The following is a 21,662-nucleotide window of genomic DNA, read 5'->3' as shown; positions in this document are numbered from 1 at the left end:
CCTGAACGCTGCGTGTTTGTATGTGCCTGAACGCTGTGTGTTTGTATTTGCCTGAATGCTGCGTGTTTGTATGTGCACAAACGCTGCATGTTTGTATGTGCCTGAACGCTGTGTGTTTGTATTTGCCTGAACGCTGCGTGTTTGTATGTGCCTGAACGCTGCGTGTTTGTATGTGCACGGACGGTGCGTGTTTGTATGTGCACGAACGCTGCGTGTTTGTATGTGCACAAACGCTGTGTGTTTGTATGTGCACGGACGCTGCGCGTTTGTATGTGCCTGAACACTGCGTGTTTGTATGTGCACGAACGCTGTGTGTTTGTATGTGCACGGACGCTGTGTGTTTGTATGTGCACGGACGCTGCGTGTTTGTATGTGCACGGACGCTGCGTGTTTGTATGTGCACGAACGCTGCGTGTTTATATGTGCACGGACGCTGTGTGTTTGTATGTGCCTGAACGCTGCGTGTTTGTATGTGCACGGACGGTGCGTGTTTGTATGTGCACGAACGCTGCGTGTTTGTATGTGCACGGACGCTGTGTGTTTGTATGTGCCTGAACGCTGTGTGTTTGTATGTGCACAAACGCTGCGTATTTGTATGTGCACATGTTTCTGCGTGCACATGTTCATGAAGACCAGGGCAGGCCACTCCACCACGCTCTCCACCTGCCACCACCAGGAAGGGTGTCGTGGACTGCATGTTGGGGCCCCTCCAAAACCCACGTGGAAGCCCTAACCCCCGAGGGATAGTTGGAAGGCGGGGCCTTTGGAAGGTAGTCAGGTCAGGAAGGTGGGGCCCCCGCGATGGGATTAGTGCCCTTATAAGAAGAGATGGGAGTGAACCTTCTTCCCTGCGCACACGCCCCACGGAAGGCCGGTGAGAACGTAACCAGGAGGAGCCCCCCGGACCCTGGCCGTGTTGGCACCCTAGTCTCGGCTCTGCCAGCTCTGGAACCGGGAGAAATAAGCGTTGGCTGTTTGAGCTGCCCAGTCTGGGATGCTGTCGCAGCAGCCCCAGCCGACTGCCTCAAAGGGTGCGAGGTGTCTGGCCCGTAGCCCCACTGTCCAGCCGCCAGGGCAGCCTGGGTGTGGAGCCACAGGGGACCCCCCCCCCCAGCTTTTCCTGAGCCGTGTTTGAAGGGCTAGGCTCCGATCCTATGCGGAGAGTGCTGAGCTGTGGGAGCCCTCTTGCCTGGAGTTAGAAAGACGTGGGCTCTGGCCTGGGCCCAGAGCAGGCCTGCCCGGCACTCACCTGTCACAGGTGTGCAGCCTGGGCCGTCTCAAGGCCCCGTGCTCAGAAGACCGCACACTGGGCTGCTGTCACCTTTTTTAATTTCTTCAAACTTTCAACATGGGCCTCACAAATTCGGGAGCCGGTCCTAGGTGCTCTTTTGTACGTACGTATGTCGACCACCCAGCGTGCTTGTGGGGAGCCTGGGCGTGACGATGTCTTAATGAATCACGGCTGGGCAGCCTTGCCTTCCCCTCCAAACCTGTGGGCCCATGAAGCAGGGCAGTGTCCCTTTCACCCTTGGACTCCCGTGGCCTGAAAGCTGGCCAAACTGTAACCGTGACCATGTCTGGAGGCCTGCCAGGAGTCGCCTCCTCCAGGAAGCCCTCCTGGGTGTCCTGCCTCAGAGGACCAGTGGCTTACTCCCATGAGCTCTGAGGCACCCCACCTTCCATGGGGCAATGCTCAGACCCCTCGTCGGCACTGTAACCGGGCATTGGCTGTCTCCCTAGGGGTCTCAAGCCCTGTCTGAGGGGCTGTCCCAGGTCCGGGTCAGTGTGCAGCCCAGAACCTGCCCCGGTAGGCATGTCTGCATGGAGAGGGAGACAGAGGAGGAGAGAGTAAAGGGGTTTCCGATCGAGGGCCCATGGAGAGACTCAAGGGTCCACGCGCCCCCGAAACAACATGAACCGACTTCGACGGGCCTGCGAGGAGGGCCAGACCCAGCCCTTAGGAGTTTCCGAGGGTCACGGGCCTGCAGGGGTCAAGAGCGTCCATCTTTGCCTGTGACCCACTGGGGTCAGGGCCCCTGCAGCAGGAGGTGGGAGGCCCCTGCGACCTTTAGCACCAGGAGGCATGGCCAGGTGGGCGCGCTGGTCTGGGAGAACGGAGAGGGAGGAGCGGGGTCGCAGTACCTAGGGGTTTGGGAAGTGGAGGGGCCTCAGCAGGCAGAGTGGGGGTTACAGGGCCTGGGCTTGAACTTTGACCTCACTGTAAATGGACCAGTCTGTGAAACGGAGGGAGTGGAGGGAGTGGCCTCTGGGGAGCAGACACAGAGTCGCCTTCTGGGGCCGAACCCGCCCTGCACTGACCAGCGCCCTGACCTTGTCCGGGCTCTCGGCCCTGGCCGGGGCCCCGAGCTCCCGAGGAAGCGGACGGCTCTGCCTGGCCGTGGGTGTGAGAAGCAGACGAGTTCACACAGCCGTGCCCCCTGCTCCGTGGTTTCGCTTTCATGGTTTCAGTTACCTGAAGTCAAAACACGCCTGCAAATACGAGCTGGAAAATTCCAGAAACAAGCAATTCATAGGTTTCCATTGCAGGCCCTTCGGGGGAGCGAGATGAGATCCCGCCCCCCCCCCCCCCCCCCCCCCCGCCCGGGCCCCGGACGTAAGGCATCCCTCTGACAGCGCCTCCGCCTGTCCCCACTCCCCGCCCCGTAGCCACCGGCAGCCTCTGGGTCATCAGGCCGACAGAGGCTCAGCGTGTTCACGTCGCCCTCACTATCTCGTTATCAAGGAACTTAAGATTGATCATTAGATTATTAGCGACTGCTGTTGATCTTACTGATAAATCACTCTCTAACGGAGGTCTGTGTTAGAGGGAAGCAGCAGGTGGGGCTTGGTGCTGTCCCTGTGTCAGGCAGCCACGGGGGTCTTGGAATGTACCCCGTGGATAAGGGGGGGCTGCTGTATGCCCAGCTGGGCTTCCTGTGATGAGGCCAGTGAGCCCCTCTCCCTGGCTCCCCAGCCCAGCCTGGCCTCTAGGAGCCTGGGGGGGGGGGTGTGGGGGGCGCAGGCTCAGACGGTGTCCCAGCTGCACCCTCCCTCAGGACACCCTTCTGCTGTCTGCAAAGCTCTCCTTTGTTTTTGAAGCAACAAACACTTTTAAAAACACACGTTGGCAAATCCCCAGCCTCTCCATTAGCATGCTCACTGGTTCCCCGATAGGCCTGAGCCCCTGCTCTGAACCAGGCAGGCCACACACACAGGCACACAGGCACACACATGTTTGCACACACATGCACACACGCACACGCACACATGCACACACACATTCTCAGGGTGCGGATCCAGCTGCCTCCCTGACAGCTGTGCTCCCTCTCCTCCCCCACTCCGGGTGAGCCCATCTCAGGTAGAGAGAGCAGAGGGCAGAATTCCAGCTCAGCCACTTCCCGCTGGGCGCCCTCGGGGGAATACCTGCTGTCTGTGCGCTCCAGTGGGCCACACCCTCAGCTTCCAGAGGGCAAGCAAAGCCACACACACACACACACACACACACACACACACCCGCCCACAGCGGAACCGCAGCCTGAGGGGACGGACTGCCCCGCAGGCCTGGGGCGGGTCCACAGGCGACTGCCAGGTGCGCAGGTCGCCCAGAGGGCAGCAGGCTCCCGGGGGTCCTGCAGCTTCCGGGATCTAAGTCCCCCCAGGTCGTACGGCCCCATGGAGGTTCCTGTGTCTGTTTGGGGTCATGTGGTCCCTGCAGTCAGACACTTGGCAGCAGTCATATGGCTGCCTGGTCATCGGGTGACCCAGAGTCATATGGGCACTTGGGTTGGCACAGCCACCCGGGTCAGGTGGACGCCTGGGGCCACAGGTGTGTGTCTCGTTGGAAGTTGGGCTCCTTCCGGGCCATTCCACGTCCCCGTCCTTCTGCGCCTTGGCCCCTGTGTGAGTGGACGGAGCGCCGGGCCCAGAGCCGCGGGGGGCACAGACTCGCCCGCGGGCCTGGACAGAGCCAGAGGCCCCAGGAGGGAGCGGGGCAGGTTTCTCACCTGGAAGGCGCGGCCTCCCGGCCGGGCGCGGCCTGGGCAAAGGCTGGAGCCGGAATACACCTGTTTGGGGCGAGACGCGGGGTCAGGGCGGGGCCGGGCGGCGATGCCTGTGTCACCTGCCCAGCCTCTCCTGTCGCTGTGTTACCTTCCACAGTGAAACACGCAGAACCAATAAACAAAGCAGTGAAATTCGACCCTGACTTCAGCCAGATTGGAGAGGCCTGGGTGCCGGCCAGGGAATCGCCTCAAGCCTGTGAGGGTGGGGAGCCCTCAGGTCCTCACGGCCGATGGGGGTGCTCGGGCGGCAGTGGGGGGGTCCCCACTGGTGACGGGGGGGGGCACTGGGGGGATCCAGGAAGCAGGTGACTGACTGCACACCACAGGGCTGACACCGCGTGCAGATGACGGTGCTGCCCTCCTGCTGTCCCCACAGACCGCGGGGTCCCCTTCCTCCCCGCCCCGCCCTCTCCGTGTCCCCAGCGGATGTCTGCCTGTCCCCTCCCCGCCTCCCTGGGGGCGATGGCTTTCTAAAGCAGCAGTGCTCACTCCCCGAGCAATCGGCGCGGGGGAGGCTCCGTAGCCTGGTCCCAGGGATGCTCACTGGGCTGGGGGAGCCCTGCTGAGGGTCCCCGAGCCTGACAGCGGGCACCCCTGTGCTGACCTGGGCCGCAGGAATGACGGTGCCCGGTTCCTCCTGCCGGGCCTCGTCCCCCCGCGCCGGCCCCACGCCGTCCGGCCGCGCAGTGTCTGCTATAAATGAGCGGCGGCCGGCCCGCGGGGCTGAGCGTCGACCTATGAACCGAGGTCACAGTTCGATTCCCGGTCAGGGCTCAGGCCCGGGCTGTGGGCTCCACCCCCAGTGGGGGCTGTGCAGGAGGCAGCACATCCATGATTCTCTCTCATCATGGATGCTTCTCCCTCTCTCTTCCTCTCCCAGACCAATAAAAATATATTTAAAGACAAAACAGAATGAGTGCCCGGCCAGAGCCCATGCTGCCGGGTGGACCGAGAGCCACAGGTGACGAGGGACGGTTGCCATGGGGAGCTGAGTCCCCCGCAGCCTGAGCTCGGTGGGCGAGGGCCTGTGGGCGGGGGAAATGGAGCTCAGGAGGGGAGGGGCAGGCCCACGTCCCTCAGTGGGCACATGGAGGGCGGGGCCTGGACCCCAGGCCGCCTGGCTCCGAGTCCCGGTGCCCTCTGCCCAAGGTCAGGGGCTCGCAAGAAGCTCCCAGGCTGGCCAAGTGGGAGCAGCCGTGTCCCCCGGCATCTCCGGACAGTGAGGGAGGGCGGGCGGATCGGCCTTCGGCTCAGCCGGGAACCCAATGACCAGGGCGGCCTGGAGAGGAGTGGGAGCCAGCCGCCCACGGCAGGTGACAGGGTGGGGCACTGGGCAGAGCCTCTCAGCATGAAGGGTGAAGGCAGGTGATGGGCGGGGACACCCCGACCAGGGCTCCTGGTGCAGGCCACACCTGCTGACGTCAGCTAAGGCAGGGTGGGCCTGTCCAGGACATGGTCCCCAGCCAGTCACCCACCCCCAGACTTCCAGCCCCACCCCGCACCCTCTCAGCCCTCTGGGGCGACGCGCTCTCCTGCCTTTGCTCACGGTTTCTCCTGCCAGCAGTCCCCTCCCTCCTCCTCCTCAGGTCTGCCGGCCGGGCCCCGTGCACCTCCGCCAGGAAGCCCTCCCAGACCACCCCAGTGCCCGGCAATCTCTGCTTCCCCAGCGCCTGGCAACCAGAGAGCTGGGCTGTGATTGTGTCTCGAGTCACCACTCACAGAGCAACCCACACGTCACCTGCCCTTCTCCTGCCCAGCTCACTGGGGCCTCCTGGGAACCCCAGGGCCAGGTGGTTCTTGTCCCCGTTTTGCAAGTGGAGACCTAGAGGTGAGGAAAGGGCCTGCACTCAGGGGTTGGGGGGTGGGGGGGATGGCGGGGGAATGACTGCACGTGGTCACCACTTCCTGAGCCTCCGGGGCACCCGAGTCTGGCCTACGGGACTTCATTCCCCCGTCCATCCCCGCGTCCACCCCTTCATCCATCCCCGCGTCCATCCACGTGGCCACCCCGTGGCCATCCCCGCACCCCTCCGTGCATCCCTCAGTCACCGGACAGAGCACCCACGCGGTGCCAGGCAGTGCCCGGTGCTGGGGAACCAGCCCCTCCCCCCGGAATTCGCACACGAGTGACCCAGTAAGCGAGGGGAGGGGGCCCTCGCCTTGGCCGGTCACAGAGGAAACGAGCCGCATGGGGGCGTCCCGGCCCCGCTGCCCCCTCCCCCCGGTGTGCTCACTCATGAACACGACTCACACATCATCTCCGAGCTGGGGGCTCCCTGAGCCTGCGTTGCCCCGACGGACCAAGTCCTTTGTTCCAGGGGGGCTTCATTCCAGGGGGCTTCATTCCAGGGGGCCTTCATTCCAGGGGGGCTTCATTCTAGGGGGGCTTCATTCCAGGGGCTTCATTCCAGGGAGGCTTCATTCCAGGGGGCTTCATTCTAGGGGGCTGTCCACCGCAGGTGCCGGGAGCCTCCTGTGGGCGTGGAGGCAGGAGGCCTGGGCCGAGGAGGGACACGCGAGCTGCCCGCTTTGCAGGGTCTTTGGGGCGGGGCCTGGAGAGGGACGGAAGGCAGAGCCGGGATCTGGCACCGCAGGGACCACCGGCCAGGGGCGCGGGAGCACGGCAGGCGGGAGCGGAGGCAGAGTCCGCATCAACCCAAGGGATGCGGGAGGGGCTTGTCTGAGCCTCTTTCAGCCTCAGTGTTCTCACCTGTAGAATGGGCGCTGGGAAGTGTGGGTGCGGAGCCAGCCTCGCTGGGCGCTGGTCTAGGGCGGTGACAAGTGCTTCACAGAGTGGTTTTTTGTTTTTGTTTCTTTTAAAAAATATATTGTATTGATTTCAGAGAGGGAGGGAGGAAGAGGAGAGATAAAAACACCCACGATGAGAGAGAATCACGGGTCGGCTGCCTCCTGCACCCCCACACTGGGGATGGAGCCAGCAACCTGGGCCTGTGCCCTGGCCGGGAGCTGAACCCTGACCTGTTCATAGGTCCAGGCTCACCACTGAGCCGCGCCGGGCAAGTGGTTTCACGTTTTTTATAAAAACAGAGGGGAACGGCGATGAGGTGGAATGAAGGGCCAATGGTAATGGGGTTGAAGGCCATTGGGCCAAGGGGGCGACGGAGCTGGCTGCCTGCCGAGGGGCCACTCGTCTGACCGTCTGCCGTGAGGCCGGGCGCTCAGGGGCGGTTGCTGGGGCGACGGGTCCGGAGCCAAGAAGGGCCGGGCGGCGGGCTGGGAGGCTCGGCCCCTCCTTAGTCTGCAGTCCCGGGAAGCCACCCAGACCCTCCTGCTTGGGCTCAGAGCTGGGCCAGGGAGCCCTGGGCAGAGACCCCTTGCTGCCAGGGAGGGCGGGGCGGGTGCCCAGGAGTCGGGACTCGCCCAGGCGGGGAGCGAACAAGGTCAGGGTTCAGCCGTAAAGCCGCGCCAGCGGTAAGTTGGCAGGATCAGGGCTTAATGTATAATCAGTGTCGGGGCTCAGTGTCTGAGTGAGGTCAGGGCTCGGTGTGACCGGGGGCAGGGCTCAGTGTGAACAAGACCGGGGCTCAGTGTGAACAAGACTGGGGCTCAGTGTGAACAAGACCAGGGCTCAGTGTGATGGGGGCAGGGCTCAGTGTGAACAAGACCGGGGCTCAGTGTGACGGGGGCAGGGCTCAGTGTGAACAAGACCGGGGCTCAGTGTGAACAAGACTGGGGCTCAGTGTGAACAAGACCAGGGCTCAGTGTGATGGGGGCAGGGCTCAGTGTGAACAAGACCGGGGCTCAGTGTGACGGGGGCAGGGCTCAGTGTGAACAAGACCGGGGCTCAGTGTGAACAAGACTGGGGCTCAGTGTGAACAAGACCGGGGCTCAGTGTGAACAAGACTGGGGCTCAGTGTGAACAAGACCAGGGCTCAGTGTGAACAAGACCGGGGCTCAGTGTGAACAAGACTGGGGCTCAGTGTGAACAAGACCAGGGCTCAGTGTGAACAAGACCGGGGCTCAGTGTGAACAAGACTGGGGCTCAGTGTGAACAAGACCGGGGCTCAGTGTGAACAAGACCGGGGCTCAGTGTGATGGGGGCAGGGCTCAGTGTGAACAAGACCGGGGCTCAGTGTGAACAAGACCGGGGCTCAGTGTGATGGGGGCAGGGCTCAGTGTGAACAAGACCGGGGCTCAGTGTGAACAAGACCGGGGCTCAGTGTGATGGGGGCAGGGCTCAGTGTGAACAAGACCGGGGCTCAGTGTGAACAAGACCGGGGCTCAGTGTGACGGGGGCAGGGCTCAGTGTGAACAAGACCGGGGCTCAGTGTGATGGGGGCAGGGCTCAGTGTGAACAAGACGGGGGCTCAGTGTGAACAAGACCGGGGCTCAGTGTGACGGGGGCAGGGCTCAGTGTGAACAAGACCGGGGCTCAGTGTGATGGGGGCAGGGCTCAGTGTGAACAAGACGGGGGCTCAGTGTGAACAAGACCGGGGCTCAGTGTGACGGGGGCAGGGCTCAGTGTGAACAAGATCGGGGCTCAGTGTGACGGGGGCAGGGCTCAGACAGTGGCAGGTGCCAGGCCCCTGCCCATGAGCAAGGTGGGAGTTCATTGGGGTCAGCGTTCAGGGTGTTGCTGGGACCCAGAGTTTGGGGCGGCTCGGGTCTCCGTCTCTGAGTGGCATCGGGCCTGGGGCTGGTGCTTACACAGACGGGAGGCTGACACAGGCCCCACAGCGGACGCTGTCTCCTCTCCCCGGGAGGTTCAGCCCCTTCCTCCCCCCCTTCTCTCTCTCTCTCTCTCTCTCTCTCTCTCTCTCTCTCTCTCTCTCTGTCATCTGCTCGGTGCTGGGCAAGGTGTTTCAGAATCCAGGACCCCAGCCCTAAAGCAGCCCCCCCGGCCCAGTGGCTCAGTCAAGCCTCCACCGCGTAGACCCTCCCAGACCCGGGAAGGACCAGGGGCCCATTCCCCCCCGGGCCTCCGGCTTCCTGGAGGTGTCAGGTGGCTTCCTCCCTGCCCAGAGGCCCTGGCTCGGGTGGGTGAGCAGCGACGATGGGAAGGAATGCAGGGGGTGGGGGGTGACGCAGACAAGAATGGCCGTGGGAAGGGGCAGCAGGTGGAGGCCAGGGACTGACCCAGAGGACCACTATCAGCCAGGGACACGCAGGGGGGCCTGGGACACACAGGGGGGCCTGGGACACACAGGGGGCCTGGGACACACAGGGGGGCCTGAGACACGCAGGGGCCTGGGACACACAGGGGCCTGGGACACACAGGGGCCTGGGACACACAGGGGCCTGGGACACACAGGGGGCCTGGGACACACAGGGGGGCCTGGGACACACAGGGGGCCTGGGACATGCTGGGACATCTGGGCGCAGTCTCTGCGTGCTTGTCCAATTGCCCGAGTCCTCGTAGCCTTGTGGGCTCCCTTCCCAGCTCAGGCATTTGTGCCGTGGGGACCTCCCGCCCGCGGCTCTCCTGACTGTGCGGGAGTGTGCAGGCCTGAGCGGGGCCAGGCCTCCTGCCTTCCCCAGACCGTGGCCGTGGCCTGGCCCACTGCACACCCACCTTTGTGGAGAGCACCGGGGACTAATGAGAGGGCACATCCTCTCGTGGCAAAGCCACATGCAAGTCCCGGCACAGTTACAGCCAAAGGCTGTGGCTGTGAGCTTGACCTCATGGTCCGAACCTGTGTTCCCACGTGGCCGAGTGACGTGGGCTGCGGGAGGGGCAGCGAGTAAGCAAAGCTGGATCAGGTGCCTGTAATTGAGTGGATTCGAAACCCGTGAGAAGGTTGCGACCACGCCCTCACTCTGCCTCGTGGCATCGGCTACAGAATAAAGACTCCTGATGTGGTGCTCTCTCTCGCCATCAGAGACAGCGTCCCACCCGGCCCCAGCCTTCTTCTCTTGTCTGTCTTTTCTCCATCCCTCACCGCCCTCAGGCTCACCGGACCTGGCTGTGCCGGCGTGGCACACTCGGCGCCCAACCTGGGGCCACAGGTTCGGACCGGAAGGCCAAGCTCAGAACCTCAGCCTTGGGCTGGGATTGTGCTGTGACGAGAGCACGGTGCCCTCTCTTAGTCCCAGGCCTGAAGCTGTCCACACGCTGTGGCGGCTCTCACACCCCTCCAGGAGCCGAAGGGTTCTCTTTTCCAAACAGTGGAGGCAGGTCCTCTGTCCTCACCAGCCGGGACCAGGCCACCGGCTCCTACAGGCGTGGCCACAGCCTGGCTCTCCTGAGGGCAGCCGCTGGGCTGAGGCCAGGCTCTGGGTGACAGCAGGGCTGTCAGAGGGGCAGGGCTGCCTCCAGACAGGCTGAGGGGAGGGGAAAGGGGGCCCACAGCAGGGGCACTTTGGGCTGGGGCTACAGAGCGCCGATGCTGAGCTGCTTCATTGGGCCGGGCGCCACCGTTACTCCCTTTGCTCAGATGAGGAAACCGAGGCCCAGAGCAGCTCAGTGAGGCGTCCAAAGCCACCAGCCACCGGGCAGAACCGGCCCCAGAGCTGCCGGCCCGGGTGGGAGCGGAGGCTGGTTGCTGAGAGTAAATAAAGCTTCGAACCACAAAAAATCCAACAAGAGAAACCCCCAGCAGCCAGGACGCAGGAGTGCAGAGGGCTGAGCGGGTGCCCCGTGGGATGCAGAGGCCACGGGCACTCGGGGTCCTGGTGGGCCCTGTCCCAGCATCTCCCAGGCCCCCCAGCGCCCTGCCTGCTGCCCCCGCTCCTGCTTGAGGTCGCAGACGTGGTGCCCCGGTGTGGGCCTGAGGTCCCGCAGCCGGCGGCTGGCATTGGCTGAGCGTCCACCCGGTGCCCAGCGCTTCCCATCCCTCTGGCCGGAGCCTCTCCCGCAGTGACAGCGGCTCTGAACCCTCTGTCCTCTACCCCAGGCTGTCCTCGGCCAGGAGTAAGGTCACCCCGTCCTGCAGGGCGGGTGCTGGATGGAACCAGGCCACCCAGTTCCCGCCCGACCTGCTGGGTCGGTTGGGCCCTGCCCTCGCCCCGCGCCTTCCCCACGGGCTCTCTCTGAGCAGGGACTTTCATTTTTTATTTGTTTGTATATGTTTTTACGGATTTCAGAGGGGAAGGGAGAGGGAGATAGAAACATCAGTGATGAGAGAAGCATTGATCCGCTGCCTTCTGCACGCACGCCCCCTATTGGGAATCTAGCCCCAAGCCAGGCCTGTGCCCTTACCCAAATCAAACCCGGGACCCTTCAGTCCACAGGCTGGCACTCTATCCACTGAGCCGCACCGGCCAGGTCTGAGCAGGGACTTTGAGTCTGCTGTGGCCACAGGGGATGTGGACTGAGGGGTCCCTCCTTAGTCTCTGGAGAGCTCTGGGTTTGAGGAGCCGGGCACACCTGGCCTGCACACTCACCGCCACGTGCCCTCAGAGCCATGCCTCCCACCGCACACATGTTTACACACACATGTATACACACACACGTGCCCCCCTGCCTCACTCACGCAGCCGCTTAGACCCCCTGGCAAGCCCACCAGCCTCACGGGTGAGCCCAGCGCCCGGCCCTCCAGCTCAGCCCCTTGTTCCACGGGGGTCAAAGGGCATGGGTTGGAGTCAGAGGCAGAAGCTCCAGTCCCTTGGCCCTCTGTTAGCTGTGAGTCACACAGCCTGCTCCTTGCCTCAGTTTCCCTGAGTGCCACATGGCACTGGCAGGGGTGGCGGGGGGCATGTGCATCTCTGGTGCCTCCAGAGATCGTGGCCCACCCCCTGGGGGCCGTGCCACAGGCTGGGGACCTGTGCCCGCAAGCACACGCTGCGCCTGCAGACCTGCAGGTGAACCCGCTCACACGTGCATGCACAGACATGCTACGCCACGCCTGGCTGCACCCTCGCCTCCACGTGCCCACACCACGCCCCTGGGGAGCCGCACGCCTCCCCCCGCACACAGACACGCGCACCCCCTGCCTCGGTCCCCGCTCTGAGCTGCTGTCCCTGAGGGTCGGCCGTGCACCCGAGGGTTTGGGCAGCTTCAGGAAGCGAGGCACCAGCTGTCACCGGCCCAGACCCCTCCTTCCGCTGCCACCTGGGCCCCAGAGGGGTCCCCACAGCCGAGGTCACCCCCAGCCTTCTCCACCCACGGACCCCACACAGCGGCTGACGGCAGCCCATGTCCCTCACTTGCACCCGGGGCCCGTGCCTCAGTTTCCTCCTCTCGGAAAGAGCCGGGGTCCCGGAGGGCTCAGGGGGGCCTCCTGGGTGAGCGGCGTTGAGTCAGGTGGTCGGGGGGCTGGTCTCCACTCACAGACAAGCTGGGGAACCCTTCCCGCCGAAGGAACAGCACCTGCAAAGGACTGCGGCCTGAGGTCTGCCCACAGCCCCCGGCCCTGGGAGGGCTGGGCCTGGGGGGGGGGTGCTGCGGGAGGCCCCCCTCCTGCACTACGAGGTGCCCAGAGGGGCTGCTGCCGCGGCCGGCCACCAGCACCCCAGCTGCTCCGTCTGCCAGCACGCCGCCCGCCCTGCGCACGCTCCCCTCCCCCTGAGCTGGGCACAAAGGCAGTGTCCCCCCCAGGCGTTCCCACCGCCACGGAGACATGGGAGGGGGACAGCCGCATGTGGACCGCGGACCGTGGACCGTGGACGTGGACTGTGGACCGCGGACCGTGGACCGTGGACCGTGGACCGCGGACCGTGGACCGTGGACTGTGGACCGGCTCAGGGCACAGCCGAGAGCCTTCCGGGCTCAAGAGAAGCCGAGGGGCAGCCCCGCCTGCCTCTCTGTCCCGTCCCCCCCCTCCCCCCCACAGCCGCTCATCCCCACAGAGCTGGCCAGGCCACGGCGGGCTTTCTTAAAAAATATATATTCTTACTCCTGATTTCAGAGAGGAAGGGGAGGGAGAGAGAGAGAAACATCAATGATGGGAGAGAATCCTGGATCGGCTGCCTCCTGCCCGCCCCACACTGGGGACCGAGCCCAAAGCCCGGCAGGTGCCCTGACCGGGAATCAAACCGTGACCCCCGGGTTCACAGGTCGACGCTCAGCCCTGAGCCCCCCGCCGGCCCTGCAGGCCTTTCTGAGCATCGGCCGCGACTGTCCGCGGTGGCTCCCAGCGAGGCCCCCGCCCAGCTCCGTGGTGCTGCCCTGGGTGTCCTGTCCCGGGTGTGCCCAGGCACCGTCCTCCTGCGTTACAGATGTGCCCACGGAGGAGGCTCAGCCGGGGACACGGCGTCCCGGCCCCGGGGGGGGGGGGGTGGCTGGGAGGGAAGGTGCCGCGCTGGGCTGCTCCCCGGGCTGGGCAGGGCCCACCCACCTGTGGGAACGCACCGGCCCACAGCCACGCAGCCCGGAGGAGGAGAGGGAAGGGAGGAGGGGGAGGGGAGGAGGAGGAGGAAGACAAGGAAGAGGGAGGGGGAGGGGGAGGAGGAGGCTGTTGCAAGGATCCAGATGTTGAAATGTGACCTGACAGCGCCCTGTGAGCCTCATTCACCCACAGGCCGGGCCCTTCTCCAGCCCCCCCTCCAGGTGACCCCGCAGCCCTCCGGGGCCGGGCCCCCTCTGCCGGGAAACCGGACCGTGAGTCTTCCCTTCCGGGGTGTTAGGGCTGACGGTGCCACCCAGAGCTCATTTTTCTTTTCCTGAATCAAAAAATATTGATTTCAGAGAGAGGGAGGGAGAAACATCAATGAGAGAGAATCATGGATCGGCTGCCTCCTGCACGCCCCCCACTGGGGACCGAGCCCACAGCCTGGGCCTGTGCCCTCACTGGGAATCGAACGGTGACCGCCTGGGTCGTGGGTTGATGCTCAATCACTGAGCCACATGGGCCGGGCCCGTTTCCTGGGTCTGAGTCCCGACCCCCAGGGCCCCGGAGGGGACTTCCTGGTTGAGGGGCCCTCACAGAGGTGACTCCGCCATAGAGGTCCCTAGGGTGGCCCGGACCCCGTCCGACTGGAGTCCTTAGGAGAGGGGGACGCTTGGGCCCAGGGACGCAGGGAGAGCGAACGTGGGGTCCAAAGTCCAGGCCGGACCAGGGGCCTCGGGGGCCAACCCAGCGGCCGCCTGATCCCGGACTCCCAGCCCCTGACCCGTGAGGGCCCGAGGCCCATCCCAGCCGCCAGTCCACGGGGCGGGTCACGGCAGCCGGAGCTGGGGCGCACAGGGAGGGTGCTGACATCGTTCCCATGGCTGTGTGAAGGGCTGAGTGCACTGTCTGGCCTCCAATCAGTGTGGGCGACGCATGAATATTCAAAAGCACATCACACCCTCCACCAACAAATCAGCCGCTGCGCGCTGCGCCGGACGGTGCAGCTGGGCACCTCTGAGCCCGGGTGGGGCGCACTGCGGACCTAATGGCCTACTCCGCCCCCCTCCCGCATGCCTCAGTTTCCCCACTGGCTCACAGCAGCTATCCAGGGGGCTGAGAAGACCACCGCATGCAGGGGTCAGCCAATATCTCCATCTCGGAGGGTCAGGCTGGCTGCTTCGCTCCGTTCCCAGGCGGCCTGGGCGCTGGAGGCTGGGAGGCCGGCGGGAGGCCCCGGACGCCCGGCCCCGATGCCGGCCCAGGTGGGGCACATCGGACGGCCCCGGGGGCCTGGCCCGGGCAGCAGAGAGCGGCGGAGTCTGGGCTCTGTCCGGCGTCCAGGGCGCGGCCGCAGAGCGGCAGGCCTGCCCTGGTCAGTGTCAGCCGGACAGCTGTGTCCCGGCCCAGGGTCAGCTTCCCGGCCCTGGCCACCCGGCTCCAGACTAATGTGCGGCTTCCTGTCCCAGCTGCAGGGTGACCCGGTGGCCCGGACGGCGGGGGCCGGAAGGAAGGCCTCCTTGATGGGCTCCGCGGCAGGCGGCGGCGGGGGCTTCCCCGGGGGCCACCTCGGGAAGCACTTCACACCCCGGCGGGCGCTGGGCCAGGGGCCCCGGCAGGGCTGGAGGCGAGGGCCGTGGGGGCGGAAAGGGCCCGCACCCCGTGGCTCCTGGGGGCCTAGCTCTGAGGGAGCAGGCTGGCCGGCCGGCCCTCCTCCCGCCCCGCCCCAGGACTCCGCACAGAGAACTGGGCCGGGAGCGCATCTAGCTGCGGCGGGCGAGGGGCCTCAGGCTGCGACTCCGGAGCCCTGTCCTCGGCCGCGGGGCGGCTCCCGGGTGCTCTGTGCGCGGTGGGTCCCCGCCCGGAGCCCGCTGTGGCCTGCCCAGGAAGGCCGCCCGGATTGCTCTTTCTGGGTGTGGCCTCTTCTCCCCTGACAGCTCTGCTCCGGATAGAAAGCCTGCCTCCCGCTGCTCATTCATCTTCCGCCAGAACAAGTCCTTGGGGTCCTCCAGCTGGCCCCCGTGCCCGCCTCGGGGCGCGCGGCCCTCTCCTTCCTACCCCCCTAGTATGTTCTGAGCACCTACCCTGTGTCGGGCTAAGCTAGGCCCCGGGGACCTCGGGGGAGCAGAGGGCAGCCCCGCCCCCGGAGCGCAGCCCGGGGCAGAACGAATCCTGTGAATGGACAGAGCGAGTGAGCGCTGAGGCTGAGGCCCGGCCTTGGGAGGGATGCCTGGCTGGCGTCCGAGGGCGAATCGCGAGGGATGGGGCCAGGGAAGTGGCTGTGAGGGCCCAACGGGGCGTAGGGAGCCGGGGGGTCCGGGCTGCAAACCGCTGTGGGTGGGGGTGGGGTGGGCGTGGGAGGTGCTGTTCATCTCCATCCAGGGCAGTGGCGGCGGGAAGGGGACCAGCTGGGGTGGCTGTGAGCTTGGACGGGACCAGGGGGGCAGGAGAGGGCGGGGCTGTCTGCGTGCAGGAGGCAAGCGCCCCGGGTCCTCGGACCGGCGGGCCTCGGGGGCTTCCATGTGTTCGTCCGGTTCGGTTCGCGGGACTTGGTGCACGTGACCCCTCCCGCCGGCTCTGATTGGTGGGTCTGGGGAGGCCGTGCGCATGCTCAACCAGGAGCCCCACCTGCAGGCGGTGCACCCTCTGCGCATGCTCAGCCCACAGGTGGCGTGCCCTCTGCGCATGCCCAGTGGGAAGGCAGGCCTGCCCGCAGGTGGCACTGAGGCACGGGGAGCCTGGGCGCCCCTGAGATGGAGGGGAAGGGAAACCCGGGGCATGTGCACCTGTGCGCCTGGGTGCCGGCAGGCAGCCCCCCAGCCCCGGGCACCCCGTGAGAGGAGCCCGAGAGCCACCCCCATTCTGCAGGGAGCAGGCTGAGCCCAGAGAGGGGGCCTGGCCACCCGCATCGCACAGCAGGGGAAGGCGGGAGGGATGCACAGAGGCGGTGTCTGGCCTCACCTCTGTGGCCGCAGCAGCTAAGGCAAGTCCTTTGCTGGGGCCCCCGCCCGATCACTCTTGGATATCCATCCCTAGGGGTCGGGGTCTGTTCTAATTTCTATTTTATTTATTTTAAATTATTTTATTGATATATATATATATATTTTTTACGGAGAGGACGGGAGAGGGATAGAGCGTCAGAAACAACCATGAGTTAGAATCATCCATCAGCTGCCTCCTGCGCACCCCCTACTGGGAATGTGCCTGCAACCAAGGTACATGCCCCTGACAGAATCGAACCTGGGACCCTTCAGTCCGCAGGCCAGCGCTCTACCCACTGAGCCACAGTGGTGTTCTAATGTTTGAATAGAGAGCAATGCTTAACCCAGCAGAGGCACTCCCAGACTTCCGGCCTGGGCCTTGGCGGGCTTGCCGAGGCCCCTGTGTAATCGCCCCTGTGTGCTCGCCCCTGTGTGCTCGCCCCTGTGTACTCTGCGGAACTGGGAAACGCCCGCCTGCCCTCGGCCTGCCCCGGGAGGCCTGCCTGGGCCACGGAGGTGAGAACTGGAGACAGAGCACCTGGGACCTGGGAACAATGGCAAAGCCTGTAATTAACATTCAGCAGCAGCGATAGCATCATCGCTAACATCTCCGGCTCCCAGGCTCCCTCTCCCAGGCCACGGCCCACCGGGCTGCGTGTCAACGATGCTGCGGCCCAGCCACACCTGGGTGAGGAGCAGCATCCTCCTCCCTGCCTCTCCGGTCTGAGTCCCGCCTTCCCTGCGTCGGGATCAGAGCCTTTTAAACTCTGTGAGTGAAACGGACTGAGGTAGCATTGGCCGTAGCCTTCTCTAAGCGCCAGGTATACAACTTCAGAGTGTGGCACCTGTATACCCACTGTGTGCACCTGTAGAGCCACTGTGTGCTCAGGACCTGAAGTCGGGGCTCCTCCCTCCCTGTATATTGACCTCCTCTCCAAGGTGATGCTACAAAATGTGTGCTGAGAGAACCTTGTCGAGGACCCCACTCCGAGTGCTATGGCCGATCTTAAATGCTTCCTGCAAATGAGAGCGCACACACAAATGGGTTCGAATGGAACATGAATTTTTAAATATACTGTTATTGATGTCAGAGAGGAAGGGAAAGGGAGAGAGCAGAAGCATCCATGGGAGAGAGAATCACGGATCGGCTGCCTCCTGCACGCCCCACACTGGGGATCGAGATGGCAACCCGGGCCTGAGCCCTGACCGGGCACCCCGACGCTGGGTCACTGACCTACACGAGCCAGACTAGAATATGAATTTTTTTTAAAAAAATCTGGTTAACAGGCTACACAATATCCTGAAAGACCCCGGTTCCTGGGCCCTGGTGGGAGGCCTCGCCTCGGGTGGGCTCTGGGTGAGCTGACCAGCTGAGGGAGGATCTGCCTCTCACCTGCCCCTCTGAGCCCTGTCTGGAGGTCTGATTCCACCCATTGTATGGAGGGAGAGACGGAGGCTCATGGAGGTCTCCACCCAAGTCCAAAGCAGTGCAGCCCCCCGCATCCCCACACTCCCCCTGAGACCCTCCCCTGCTGCCTGCCCAGCAGTCCTCGCCCTGGACACAGCTGGGCCCTCGGTGCCTGGGACCACGCTGACCCTGTCACCACGCTCACCTCCCAGCCCAGGGAGGGCTGCAGACCCAGCCCACCCACTAGCAAGGCCCCTCCGGGCAGGGACAACGGGGGCGGAGGGTGGGAGGTGGGCGTCCAGGCTGGGAGTCTTTCCCCTCCCTGCTGCGGTGCCAGTCTCGGGACGATGGGGTCTCTGAGGCCCCCTTGGCTGGGGTCCGGGGCTGGCTCTGCTCTGCTCTGAGCTGTTCGCAGTGAGGAGCCACGCACAGCTGGCCCTCGAGGTGCGCGGGCTCCGAAGCCGGATCTGAAGTCTCCTCCCGAGGAGGGGAGAGGCCAGGGAAGGGGTGGGCTGGGGGGAGCGGGCCAAGGGCAGGCCTGGCACCAGTCCCTGCCAGAAGCAGCCTCAGTGAGTGGCCAGTCCACCTCTGACCTGGGAGCGAACTTGGACCGCAGGCCCCTCCCCCTGCAGCCTCGGTTTCCTGTCGGTGAGATGGGGTCCCTGCCTCCTGGTGGGCATGCGCAGGCGAGCAGAGGGCCCAGGGTGGAGCCCTGCCCCCAGGAGACAGGGCGCAGGCTGCTCCGGGCCGGTGGCCGCTGGCAGGGCCTCTGTGTTCTCAGCTGAGTCAGCGGACGGGAACATTCATTTCTCGGAGTGGCTGGCGCGGCCCAGGGCTGGGAGGTGAGGCGTCTTGGCCGAGGCTGGCTGAGGGTGCCGGGTGGGGCTGGGAAGGCGCCCGGGAGGCCTGTTGGCCCCTCCGCCAGGCTGGGTGGCACAGGCAGGTGTCTGAGCCTCTGGACTCGCGGTGGGGAGTGAGTGATGTCAGGTCTCGTTCCTGACATCAGGAGGAGCGGCTGACCATTTGACGGCCCGTCACCGTGGCCTCCTCTCCCGCCCTCTGCCGGTGGGAGCAGAGGCCCGGAAGGTTCCTGAGGAGGGGACTGGGTTTGCCTCCTTCGCGCCTCTCTCCTGGGTGGGCCAGGAAACTGCCCTCCTCACCCCCCCGGCACCTGCCGGGATGCTGGCCCCCAGGCCACCCCTCCTCGGTCCAGTGGTGGAGGCCACCAGGAGGGTCACTCCCAGGGGGCACGCTGGCCGCCTCTCCTGGGACAGCAGCGCCACCTGGTGGCCTCCGGCCTCCAGACACCTGTGTCCAGCGGGCACTTCCAGCCCATCCGCACCGCAGCTCTGAGAACCGGGCCCTGTGCCCAGCCCACGCCTGGAATACCCCCTCGCTCTGCCCTGCCGGGTGCGTGCGGGCTCAGGGGAAGCTGGGCGAGAGGGTTAACCCAGAGGGTGCTCCAGAAAGGGGCGCCTCAGTCCCCGCGTGTGTGTGTGCGTGCATGTGTTTATGTGTGCGCGTGCGTGTGCACTGGGGGAAGAGGGACTGCGGGGAGCCTCCTGAGGGGAAGGGGAGCCAGGCTGGAGGGAATGAGAGGAAGTGAAGGGTGAACAGGTCCTTTGGGGGCAGCCCTGCTTCCTCTCTTAGCTCAGGCCAGTCACTGCTGCTGAGGTGCTGAGCTCCATGTGTACCCACTCACACGTAAGCTCACAAACATGCGTTCACACGCAGCATATACACATTCACAATGACACACACGCACACACACACACCCCGGTTCCACGCACACAGCCCCACCTCGGGAAGAAGGGCCGATGGCCTCCCTGACGGAGGAGGATGGAGGCTCACCATTTGTCCTCCGGTCCCCGTGGCTCCTCTCCCGCCCTCTGCCGGTGGGAGGAGAGGCCCGGATGGACGTGCCTCCCTCCAGACGGAGGGGCTGGTGTGGCCCAGGCCTGCATGTCCCCGCGGTGCCCGCCGGCGGGCTGTGGCACCCTCTCCCTGAGCCTCTGGGTTCGGGTCCCAGGCGCTACAGCAGCCCTCCCTGGGCCAGGACAGAGGGGGGCTCAGACCCCTGGGCGCACCCACGCACTACACTGGCCTCACCCTGCAGGCCTCACCCCAGCAACAGGTCCCCAGGCCTCCAGTGCTTGGACACCTGCGGCTCCAGGATCGGGTGCCTCGTCCGGGGCCCGGGTGAAGGGCTGGGGCCCGGGACCCTGGGAGGCTCCGGGAGAGGAGGGGAGGAGAGGGGAGGGGAGGGGAGGGGGGCGCTGCCATCTCCTGGGCTCTCCCCAGGACACAGGGGGCCCGGAAGGTTGGCTGTGCCTCTGGCCGCCCGCCCCTACTCCCCTAGAGCCCCCACTGTCAGGTGGCACCCCAGGAAGGCCTCCCTGGCTTGGGGTGACTGGGGACCCCGCACTGTGTGAGGCCAGCTCTCTGCCCGGGAGGAGGGGCAGGGAGCACAGAGCCTCTCCCCCTCCTGGCTGCGGGCGGCGGCCGGAGGGAGGGGTGGAGGAGGGTCCTGATGTGCAGGCGGGAGGAGGTGGGACAGTGGGTGCTGGGCTTGACATGCAATGCACAGATCCTGTAACACAGAAACCCACCCGACCCTGGTGATGCTGTTAACCAACGTCACCCCAACCCATTTAATAAAACAGGAAAGAAGCAAGTCCGCGCTGGGCCGGTGAGGGGCGTGCAGCCCGCTGGGTGGGCAGAGGGAGCCGGCCAGCCCCCCCGCCCCCCAGGCTGGGGTCACGTGCTCTCAGCCTGATCACAGACGGGGAGGGTGGCTGAGGGGCTCCGTGCGGCCCCTGCCCCCGCCCTGGTCTGAGCGGGCTCCTGTCCTCAGGGCCCACGGCTCCCACTTGCAGGTGGTGGAGCTGGGAGGCCCCAGGTCAGCTGCTCAGTGGCAGCCTGGTGGGGGGGGGGGGCGCTAAGACCAAGACACACACTGGAACGGACCCCCCCCAACCTGTGGGAGCCCCAGGTGTGGCCTGGGGGCAGGGCCGGGGAGGGGCTGCTAGCAGAGGGCTGACTGCTAGTTGGGGGGCAGGGAGGGGTCATGTGGAAGTGGGGGGCGCAGAGAAAGAACAGGGTCTAGGCTGGTTGCAGGGGCCTGGGCCCCCTTTCCTCAGTCCCCAGCCCATCCTCCCCCTCCCCTGCTCCCTGCACTAGGCCCCCTCCCTCTGGGACACCAGCCGCTGTCCGAGCCCCGGGCCACCGCCTGCCTGGCTCTTTAAGGGGTGAGGGGTGGTGTGGCCGGGCCGGGAACTCCAGTTCCTCTGCAGGTGACTTTAGGTGGCCGTGGAGCCTCGCTGCTCCCCTGAGAACTGGGACACCCGGGGGCGTGAGGATGTGCGTGACTGGCCAGGGTGTCTCCTCTGCTCAGGGCCTCCCGGGGCCTGGCCTGTGGCTCCGGGGGAGGGTGGGAGGAGGGGCGTGGGGGCGTGCTGCAGTGTGGGGTCTGAGCCAGGACGCAGGGGGACATCCATCTCCGCGGGCGCCGGCTCCTGCCCCAGGCACCGCCTCCAGGAAGCCGGGCGGGCGCCGCAGTGACACTTCCTGCTATTAATGGAGCCTAATCCAAACAGGCCCTAATATTTACCGCCGCCTCCGGCCGGCGCAGAGGGTGCCAGACAGCCAGAGCGATGGCCTGTCCTGCGGGTACCCCCCCCCCCCCCGCACTTCCCCGGCCCTGGACGCAGACCCGCCGTGTGCGAGGCAGGAACTGGGAGCCGCACGCTCGGGGCCTCAGTTTCCCCATTTGTGAAATGGGGGTGACAGTCCTGGCCTCCCAGGCTTATGGGGCGCTTCAGAGGAAGGGGGACGGGGTGCCACTGTGCAAGCCCACAAGCCCCTCCCTCTCCTGGGTGAGCCGGCCGACCTCCCCTCCCTCTCCCCGCAGGACCTGCCTTTGGTGATAAGGCCCTCAGGCATTCTGTGTGCGTGCGTGTGTGTGACAGGGACAGGGCTGAGTGTG

The sequence above is a fragment of the Pipistrellus kuhlii genome, unplaced genomic scaffold, assembly GCF_014108245.1.
Source record: "Pipistrellus kuhlii isolate mPipKuh1 unplaced genomic scaffold, mPipKuh1.p scaffold_m20_p_14, whole genome shotgun sequence".
In the NCBI taxonomy this organism is placed as follows: Eukaryota; Metazoa; Chordata; class Mammalia; order Chiroptera; family Vespertilionidae; genus Pipistrellus; species Pipistrellus kuhlii.
Note: the sequence above shows the minus strand (reverse complement) of the source record.